At 32.5% G+C, this 11,052-nt stretch overlaps 1 long non-coding RNA gene across 1 annotated transcript in view; it reads left to right on the forward strand.

The window, feature by feature from the left end:
- The window catches only part of LOC123621767, a 66,933-nt gene extending 55,881 nt beyond the window's left edge, over window positions 1-11,052 (forward strand). Inside the window, exon 3 of the long non-coding RNA XR_006729234.1 lies at window positions 11,013-11,052. This is a non-coding gene — a long non-coding RNA (uncharacterized LOC123621767). The remainder of the gene's footprint in view (window positions 1-11,012) is intronic.

Consider the following 11,052-nt stretch of genomic DNA (forward strand, 5'->3'; position numbering starts at 1 on the left):
CAGAGCTAAAGGAACATCTCAGTCTAGACAAAGAATTTTAGGAAATGTCAGAAAAGTAATGGATGTAAAGGTAAAGGGACTGGATAAGTTCACGTGGAGCAATTACCACTGGTCTGAAGGCTCATTGCCGGGACACTTCCACAGCTAGAGGTGTGAAGCTGAGGCAGAATGAGGAGCAGCAACCAGTGAAGTAGGAGGACAACCATGAGAGGAATTTCTCAGAAGCCAAGTAAGTGAGTGATTCTGGAAAGATGAAATGGACAATCACATAAAATGCTACTGATTGGGCAAGCAAAATAGGAATTTCAGACCTGGAATTAACCATTAATTATATTTAACAATGTAGAAGTCATTAATTTTCTGTTTTTGCAGGGAACTGGGGTTGAATATGATACCATGACTTCAAGAGAGAGTGGGAAAAGTGAAAATGTCTTTTAAATGTTTTTATTATCTAAAAAAAGTGCAAGAGAAATGAGATGGCTCCTGGGTGGAATCAAGATCTCTATTTTAAGATTGAATGTATTATAGGATGTTCATTTGCTGATGGTAATAATCTATGAGAGGAGAGAGGTGTATACTGATTAAATAGGAAAGAGAGAACTGTATTTGCAGGAATCAAGTCCCTGAGCAGCTTAGAGGGGTTCAGTGGAGCATACAAACAGGAAATTTGGTTTTATGAGCATGGACCATCCCTCCATATAAATTGGCAAAGTCCATGTAGATCCATGAGACTGATAGGCATGGTAGAACCAGTGTATGGCAATTGTCTTCAGATTATTTCACTTTTCTAGGTGAAACAGAAAAAAAAAAAAAAAACAAGCTCATCAACAGATATGGAAGAGCTGAGGAAGATAGGAAAATTTGAAGACAGAAAATATATCTGGAGTTGTTCAGTAGAATGAATAGTGAATTGATCAGAAAAAATGTGGTAAGGTTTACTTGGCAGTATTAAGGGTTCACTCGAAGTACAGAATCAAGAATTTGAAGTAGGACCAGAGAGCAAAGGATGTGTTTTTTTCTAAGTATGATCAGGTGCTTGTGTACAGATATGAGCAGGCAGATAGTTGGAATTCACTAACATTAGAATTGTCTTAGCAAGTAAGGTGGAAAAAATGGCATGTTAGCTGAGAGCAATTTGTTACTAGTGGAGCAGAGAATAGGGAGGGCAGGGTGGATATGAAATAGGCAAGGAGCAGTGAAAACGCAAAAGAGTCAATTGAGAGGAGGTCTGAGTTGGGTCAAAGAGAGACAATAGGAAAAGGTAATCAGAGAGGTGCTTATCATTGATATGGGAAGAAATGCTAGCGTGAAAATGACATCTAGGTAAATAACCAGCCAGTGGGTGGGAGAGATAAGATTATTGGAATAAATAGAAGCTGAGAGGTGGGAATATGGTAAGAATACCATATGTGAAAATATTTTGGGCATTAAATTAAGTTTTTGTCCCTGAAAACATATTCAACCCCTCCTCTACCTAACCAATTACCACGGTTGGTTTTAGTAAATAAATGTTAATACTCCTTCCCATACCAAGAGGCCATAATGTCAGTCATCTCATCCACTTACCTTCTCTCTGTTTATATGGTGATTTTATTGGTCCTACAAACTGTATGATAGCATAATCTTCAGACAGAGATAAGATCAAGACATAGAATTTTTCACATCTAACATTTGTAAGCCCACTATTTTTCTAGATACCTATTATTTTGCCAAAGTTTTAGATAAAATAAGATAAAATTATATTTATTAATAATGTTCAGGAAACATTGAATTAGTGATACTATTCTTGAGCTTTGATTTACAACTGATATTTTAACAATTATGTATATATTTAAATTTAATAATAATTTTTCTCATGCTGTCTAAATAGCTTTAAATATATTTTAAAGGGATTTCTCAAAGCTTTGATGAAAATACTGAGCAGATATATTTAATTTTTGAATAATTTTCATTTTATTTTGGTGTAACTATTGCACATCTCCTCTTCTGCATTATGTGACCATGTGGCAGAGAATGAGAATGGCACGAGCACTTATTTGAATGGCAGGCACAGTTACTTTGGTGTGTATTTTCATTATCAGTAGGATATTTTTTTCAGGAATATATTTTCAAGTAATCTTATTACTAATCATTTTCATTTGAAGTATATTTAGGAAACTTCTATATGATAGAGGCAGAAATATCACCAAAACTTTCTGAGCATGTTTTTAAAAATCAGAATATAGTTTTGTATTTCTGTAAAATTCTTTGTGACAAGGAAAACTTCTCAAATTTTTTTTGATGCTCTAGAGCTGTGCTCTCCAGTAGAAATATAATTCAAGTAACATTTACAATTTAAAGTAGCAGCATTAAAAAGTTTAAAAATAAATGTGAGATTAATTTTAATATTTTAACTAATCCAATTTATCAAAAATATTCTACAATGTAATAAATATAAAATTATTAATGAGATATTTTACATTCTTACTTATTGTATTATGTCTAATTCATATTTAAAGAACATCCCAATTCAGGTTACTGTCATTTCAAATTTTCACTAACTACATCTGGTAGATGACTACCATATTGGACAGGTAATACTCCTAAATATAAACAGCTACAAAATATTCTTATAGCAACCATAGATCATATTTAAGGCATATTTATCTGCTTGTTTTAAGTAAACACATATGATTTTGAATGATCATACGAAGGAACAGACTTTACCCCAGGTTTTCTGTACCAGTATTCTCGGGTTCCACTATACCATTCTGATGTTGTCATGTTCATATATTTATGTTATTTTGATACTGAGAAGTATGTAAAATATGGTGACCATAGGAATAACTGGTACTCATATGTTCTCTTCTTCCTATAATTTTAAGAATCCCAATAATATAAGAAAAGCTAGTAGGTGTGAAAGCAAGCAATGATGAAAATGTGGAAACCCAATTCTAGGAATCCACACAATTCTTGGGTTTTTTCTTTTAATAAATTAAATGAAATATACAAATCTGGGAAAGCATGAGATATTTAAGAGAAAAAAGCAAAGAAAGTTTTTAAGGAAGACTTAAAATGTGGCATTAAAGGAATTACTTGGGAAAGAATTAAAGAAAAGAAATATTTATATGATAGGGAGGCTAAATAAAAACAAAGCAAGTTTTCAGAAATGTAAGAGTTTAATCTGGCCTCAGCTCTGCAGCTTTCCTCATTCATGGCTTACATTTTCTATTTCAGGGACTGGAAAGTCAGATCTTTTGAGAAATATAAACACTGGCTGATCATTTCCTATTATTTTGACATTTTTAATCCAATTCCTTTCCTTGTCTTTATTAAGAAAATAAACAACTATGCCAAAATAAAAGAAAACTAATGAAAACTGATTCCAGATCAATTGGCCATTGTGTTAAGAACCCTGCTTTGTAGTTAAATTGCTTTTCTCTTTAGAATTATTTTCTCCTATGTCCAAGGACAAAAACCAGAAACATCAACACTTAAAAAGATGATTGGAAAGTTGGGGGAATCTATGTCTAAACAAAATATAATTCATTTTGGCTAAAATGGGGAAAGTTTGGGCAGGGATTAAAACTAGGAAAAAAGTTTCACTAGCATTTAAGCAACTAATTTTCAAATCAAAATCTAACAATTATGTTTCCCAAGATTCAATGTCTCTTCTTTCTTAAGATTACAAGGTCTTACAGATGAAACTTTTCCAGTGAAGTCAACATTTTGGATCTCATTATTATAAGAAATAGCTTAAATATTGTACAACCATCATATTTTGTTTTTCTAAATGAAATATCATGTTTTATATGAACTTAAATTGAAAGATTTAGAACAAAACATGTATTTTTACTTTTATCTTAGAAAAATTCATAGAAATATAATGATGCTATAAATCTAATTATAGTGACGGAGACAAAGAAGTCAACATTTTATCTAAACATCAATGTACTAGTAGCTGCTGTTCTGATAATTTGTGGTGAGATGATAATTTTTGATCTTTTTGTTATATAGTACAAGAACATTTGGTTTTGAATAATTCCATTGTTCCTTCTCTGCTTTTTCTATACCTTTTTATTTCAGTTTTTCTGAGTATTAAAATGCTCCTTAGAAATAGAAAATGATTGGTTTAATATCTTTATTGTATAATACACAAATGAATATTTATTTACACATGAAATAAATTTTACATGTTTCTTTTGTATGTTGTCATTTATGGACAAGAGGTATAATATAGTTTCTGAAACCTATGCTATTCCTATTCAGAGATAGGTATCCTTGTGATTTCAAGGTAGATTAATCATGTATTTTAAGAAAAAAACATAATTATGCAACTCAGAAACTTTCATATTCACTAATAATTTAATTTCTACAACATCCTCTGCAATTACATTATTTAATAATAAAAGGCTTATAATTCAAGGACTAAATCTATAATTCAAAGACTAAAGTATTCAAGGACTGAAATGAGCTCCTACAGTATTGTACTTTGAACACATTTTCATGGGAGGATGGAGGCAGCTGGCTTTCCTGTCTAAAATATTTTGAGAGATTTTAGAAAGTTCAGTTTCCTCTCATCCCAGAATTACTTCATTTTCCATACAGGAAGAATAGTTGAACATGTAAATATATTTGGGAGATTAATCAGGAGTGTTAAACTCTAAAACTAAAGTTAAAGTTTGTGTTATAGTTTATGGAATTCTATTTTTTCTAGTTTTTTCCATCATGTTAAAAAACCGATGTTTTGAATCATTCATAACATATTTGTTGTTCCATTAAAAAGTATTAACATCTAGATAACATGCTACAAGTGAATCTTTGGAAAACTTTTAAAACACACACTTGAATTTCTGTGAGTCAGATTTCATCTCTAATCAGAAAGTAAGCTCCATAAGGATGGATATTTAAATTTATTTATGCACTGGTGCATTTTCAACCCCTAGAATTGAGTGCTGGGCACATAATAGAAATTTGATAAATACTTTTTAAATGACTACATGAATAAATTCAAGGTCCAAAAACTAAGAAATATTTATCCTTATCCTGCTTTAATAACTTGCAGAAATGAGTAGACATCATTATATATGTGTATGTATGGTTTTAATAAAATGGTCATCAAAATACATTGTTTTACATGCATTTGCTGGTTTATGTGTCTTTTATTATGCTTTTATTTCACATGAGTTGGTGAACTGTTTTTAAAACTCTAAACTGGGTGGCAATAGAAGTAGAGACAAAAGGAAATATAACTATAGGTGCTTTAAAAATCTTAAATTACTCTATTTTATCACTTCTTATTTTTAGTTATGTGTAATTTAGCTTGTATAATGATTTTTCAGTCAAATTTAGGTTTAGAGGTAGATTTGGAAGACAGTGTTAATCTTTGAATAGATTACATTATGTACAAGGGATGTTGGTTAGAGAAATACAAAAAACAAATAAAACCTAGTAAGACCAAAAAAATTGGAAAGAGGTAGTGAGCAGCGGTTTTATAAAAAAAAAATATTTTTCAGACAAATTTGATTCTTATCTTTATTTTTTTAACTAAAGAAGTTTATTATAAACCTCACTAAAGAACTTTGATAAAATGGACAATTGTTTGCATAAATACACTCAGCGGTGGTAAGCCCTGTTCAGATGTTGCTATGTTTCACACATATAATTCTACCTGATAAAATAAATATACAACAACAAGAAAACACCAACATTTTTTTTTAGTTCTACAATATTATTAGAAAAAATTCAGGAAAAAGTTCCCCCAATCTGCCTGAACAATCTAGAAAATAAAATCTCTGTTATTAGCATATCTTACTCTGCATCACTTTTGAATGATTTCTGAATGTGGTTGACTCTCTTCTGGTATTTGCAAATTTAGTAATTTTTTCCCCCACAGGGCTGAGTTCTTTAGGATAGTGATTTTTAGAGAGATTCTGTTATGAAAATTCTACATTATGAAAGGTGTTCAATTTTTTGAAATTTTTTTTTTGTGACAAAATTTAATTCTCATCTACTTCAGAGGAAATTTTCCTTTTAAGTCCTTGGCCATTGTAATCATTTAGAAATTGTGACTATATGTGATTACTGGGTTGTGGTCACTATAAAGCCATAGAAAACAACTTTCATGTCATGGTTCAGTTTAAGTAATAGAAAAGCATTTTAAGAAAATATAATAGTGAATTTGAATAGTCTCTCTGTAGATTAGCATTAAACACCTCTGTAACGGAAGTGATGTCTTTCAGACGTTGAGTACTCAGTAGGTTTGTCAATGGAAGAGAACCTAAACTCTGTAAAATAATTTAAAGGGGTTTATTCTGAGGTGAGTATGTGTGATTATGGCCCAGAAAGCCATACCCAAGAATCCTTGTACAAGTGGTCTTGCCCTGGTTGGGTTACAGTTTGGTTTTATACACTTTAGGGAGACAGAAATTACACCTAAAGTCATAAATCAGTACATGGAAGGCTTATAGTAGTTTGGGCTGAAAAGGCAGGACATCTCAATTAGGGGATTATAGGTTATAGGTGGGTTTAAAGATTCTTTGATTTGTAATTGATTAAAGAAATGAAGCTTTGTCTGAAGGCCTGGAATATTTTAAGTTAAATAAGGAAGTCTGCTAATTAAAGACAAGCCACGGGACATATATCCAGTCTCAAGTGATCTGTTAAGTGAATTGATGACCTGCAGGTGCTGTTTAACCTTTGTTTTACATGGCCTTCAGCTTATTTATGATTTTGTATCTCATTGTTACAAATAAATAAATAAATAAATAACTCCAAAAGGGGAAGGGGGGCATGACAAGGCATGTCTGACCTCCCTTCGCATAGCCAGCAACTCAGCTTTAGGACATTTCTGGGGTGCCCTTGGCCAAGAGGGGGTCCATTCAGTCAGCTGGGAGGCTTAAGATTTTATTTTAGTTCACAGGTTGATGTTTTTTAATAAATCAAGATGAGGCAAAATACTAAAAGGCAGAAAGAGAAATCAAGACCCTAATGAATATTTCAAGCATTTTCTAGTTTTCAAATGTGAACACATATATTTTAGTTTAAGTTGGTGTTTCTACAGTTTTCATGGAAGCAATAGTCTTTCTGAAGAATTAACATATAGGAATAGAGTACTGACCCCCTAAGGAAGTTGAATAATTTTGGTGATTCAAGCTCTGCTAGAATGAGGAGTGGGATATCCAGGTATCCAGGCAGAGGAAGCTTGGAGATGAAGAGAACAAGGGAGGGCATGGGAGGCCAGGAGAGGGGAAGCTAGAGGAGGGAAGGCCAGGAGGGAAGACTGGCGTAGTTGTGATAAGGAGTTTGGACATGAGCCTAAGAACAATGGAAAAGTAATTGCAGGGATTTCAGCAAAGGTGAAATAATCAAATTAAAAACATAAAAATATCTCTCTAGTTGTGGAGTGGAGAACAATATTGGAAGTGAGAGAGGCTGGAAATCTATTTCAGTACTCTAGGAGTGAAATGATAGTATTTGGACTAAGGTGGCTAAGATGGAGAAAAGTGAATATAAATAAAAGCTTTTTAAAGTTAAAATGAACAGGACTTGGAAATGATTGGATATAGAAGATTATGAAGAAATATTTAGTAAGGCAAGTCAAAATTGCTGGCTTATACAAACTGAAAGGATGGTGGTGCCTTTCATTAGTAGGGGAAAAAGGAGGAATATTAATCTTTTATACAATGAGAAGTATAAAGGGGTTTTCCTTAAACTCCTAGAAGCAGCAAAATTCATGTTTCCCTTTTATAAAACAAAGGGAGTATTTTCTTTATTTCAGTTTCTAGGAAAGGGGTGAAAAAACATTTTTTCAATGCCTTTTTTGAAAGGGTGGAATTTTTTTCTAGCTGTGTGAATTATTGTTTGCCACTTAATCACTTTTTTTGTAGGCTTTTCTCTTAGTAACAGACTTTGGGCACTGCTAGCCAAAAATATTTATTCAATTTAGAGGATTTGTCTCAATACATAAGCCACTTACATTGAAATAAACTGGTTTTGTCAAGAAACACTATGAAGACATTTGGGTAATTAATATTTCTCCCTTCATAGAAGCATTATCATAGGACTTTGGACCAGAAATATGGGTTAATTCTTCATGCAATGGCCAGTTATATTCAGACATTACCTAAAACCTATTATGTATAATCATATTATTTTCAGAAGAAAACTAAAGATTAAAATATTACAATTTTTTGTATTTAAACATTTCTTTTAATTTTCTAAAAATTTTTAAAGACAACAATAAGTGATATGGTGAATATCACATTATGGAAGCTATAAATGATATCAATAGGAGTACCTGTATTTTGAAAAATGTAAATGGTCCCAGAAGTATTTTAAGTAGAAGGAATAGCAGTGAACGTGTTTCCCAAAATATTTCGTTTGAAACGAAAGGAAGCTGAAGAAAAAAAAATCCTATAGTGTCTTTACAAAATTAAAGGCAAAACACTAACATTAATAAGGAAAACTAGTACTCCAGAAACATTAGAATAATTATATTTATTTTTCTGCTATACATCTATATCATTGCTAAAGTTTTTGATACACTAGATTTTCCAGTAAAATTGTTTTCAACAGACTATAAATAAACAAAATGCAGATTGTTTTGCATTGTAACATAAACATTAATTCTTTACTACTCTAGGATGAGGCAGTAAGTGTTAATATTTCATGTGGGTTTATATGGTCATGTGATGATAAACATGCTTTTGTTATGATGAGTCTGAGGCTTTAAGTCATTAAAAGCTAAAACTTCTTTCATCACAGTTCTAAAATATTACAAGTAACTGAACATTTTCAAATTATCCCCTTCTCATCTTTTCCTTCATTTCTTTGATTTACACACATATTCACTCATACCCATACACACAAACACAGAAAGAAAGGATATATTTTCATCTCCAACAAGCCTGAGAATTTCAAATTGATGGAATAAGATTCACTTGTTATGTCCCAACGTACAGGGATAAACATGACTGCATGTATATCCATTGTAGCAGTTGTAAAGTATTTTAATCAAACCACAATTTTAATTGTTTCCAGATTCATTAATTGAATGTGCTCTATGTTCTTGTCACTGAGTGGACAAAGATAAATAAGATGCAAATTCTGTCCCTAAGAAGCTCATAGGCTGGTAAAGGAACATATATGTTAAAATTATTATGCAGTGTCATCAATACAGAATAAAGTAATTAACCAAACCATGGGATCACAGATGAAAAAGAAACAAACTGACCAGGAAACAGTGTAGATGCATCATTTGTCTCATTATCCTCCCTACATCCCTGTTTACACACACATGCACACACACACGCACACACACACACACACAAAAAAAAACCCTATTCTGGTTTTCAAATGTTTTCAAATAGTTTCTACACTATTTTCCTCTGTCCTTTTTTTTATAGGCACAGATCTATTTTTTTTTTTTTTTGGTCTAGCTGTGTAGTCCAGTACAATAACTGTAAGCTAAGAGTTGATGACAGGACTAGAGCAGAATAATAAAACAACTTGCCTCTATTTATATGGGGTCTGTGAAATGTGCATTGTATTTGGACAGCAACCAAGGAAAAATCAGTTTGAGTTGTTTATGTCGATTTTACATTTCATTGTTCCCATAGCTTTTCATGGGAATAGTGGGATGGTTCTCATATCTCATTCTTTATCTGTAAGTGCTTTGCTTTCTAAATTTTATGAATCTCATTTCCCCCTATTTCATCGTAGCAGATTTTTTTACTGTCCAAAGGAGAAGTAGAAAACACAATAAGGCCGGCCGCAGTGGCTCACGCCTGTAATCCTAGCACTCAGGGAGGCCGAGGTGGGTGGATCGTTTGAGCTCAGGAGTTCGAGATCAGCCTGAGCAAGAGCGAGACCCCCGTCTCTACTAAAAATAGACAGAAATTATCTGGCCCAACTAAAAATATATATAGAGAGGAAAAAACGAGCCGGGCATGGTGGCACATGCCTGTAGTCCCAGCTACTCGGGAGGCTGAGGCAATAGGATTGCTTGAGCCCAAGAGTTTGAGGTTGCTGTGAGCTAGGCTGATGCCAAGGCACTCGCTCTAGCCCGGGCAACAAAGCGAGACTCTGTCTCAAAAAAAAAAAAAGAAAGAAAGAAAAAAAAAATACAATAAATTGTTCGAAGAGCTGATTCTTGTGATAATATCCCCTACCTGCACTGAAGATTTGGTACTAGTATTGTGAACAGTGGTTTTATACTTTGTATTTTAATTTAAGCCACAAATTCATCATGTACAGAAAGGGAATTTTATGTAGTAAAAAGGATAGTAAAATGATAGCTACCATTTATTGAATGTTTACATTGTGCCTGGGATGTGTGTGTGTGTGTGTGTGTGTGTGTGTGTATGTGTGTATTATAGCTGTGTATTCTCACAGCAAACTGATGAGGTAGGTGTAATCACTCTAGTTTTATTGTTAAAACTGAGTCTGGGAAAAGTTAACTTCCTCAAGGTCACACACCTGGTCCAAAGTTAAATCAAATCCCTTTTCACTATCGTCTTCTCCCTATTTCCTTTTGACTTTTTAAGGAAACAAAAGATCTTGCAGAAAATTTCTCTTACAGAGCTATTGACTATTTAAAAATCAGTAACAGTGGCTAAAAGCAACATTGAATAGGGTAAGGATCAGTTTGTCTGCCTTAATGTATGATAAAACAGGAAATAAAATGTTTTTGTCCTCAAGCAAACTTCTGCTATGATTAACATAACATGCTTTTGCCTGCTCTATTGTTTTACATCATGAGAGAAAGAAAAGAGTAAGTTGTATTCAAGCCAGAAAAGTCCCAAGGTGGGGCAACCAAAAATAAAAATTCTGTTATCTTCCTTTTTTTTTACTAGTAGGAGAACTGCTGTTATAAAATGTTATATGTATTTCTCTATTTTTATTTCAATTTGTTATTACTTTTATAAAATATTTGATTCACATAGTTATATTTGTCTGAGAATTCTTTTGACTTGTAATAGTAAATTTATCTTAAAGCATAAAATCCATTTGAGTATGGTTTTGTTTTCTAGATTTTATGCAACAGAACTCAGTGGGACACCTGGGACTCTT

Source organism: Lemur catta, chromosome 16 (assembly GCF_020740605.2).
Source record: "Lemur catta isolate mLemCat1 chromosome 16, mLemCat1.pri, whole genome shotgun sequence".
Classification (NCBI taxonomy): Eukaryota; Metazoa; Chordata; class Mammalia; order Primates; family Lemuridae; genus Lemur; species Lemur catta.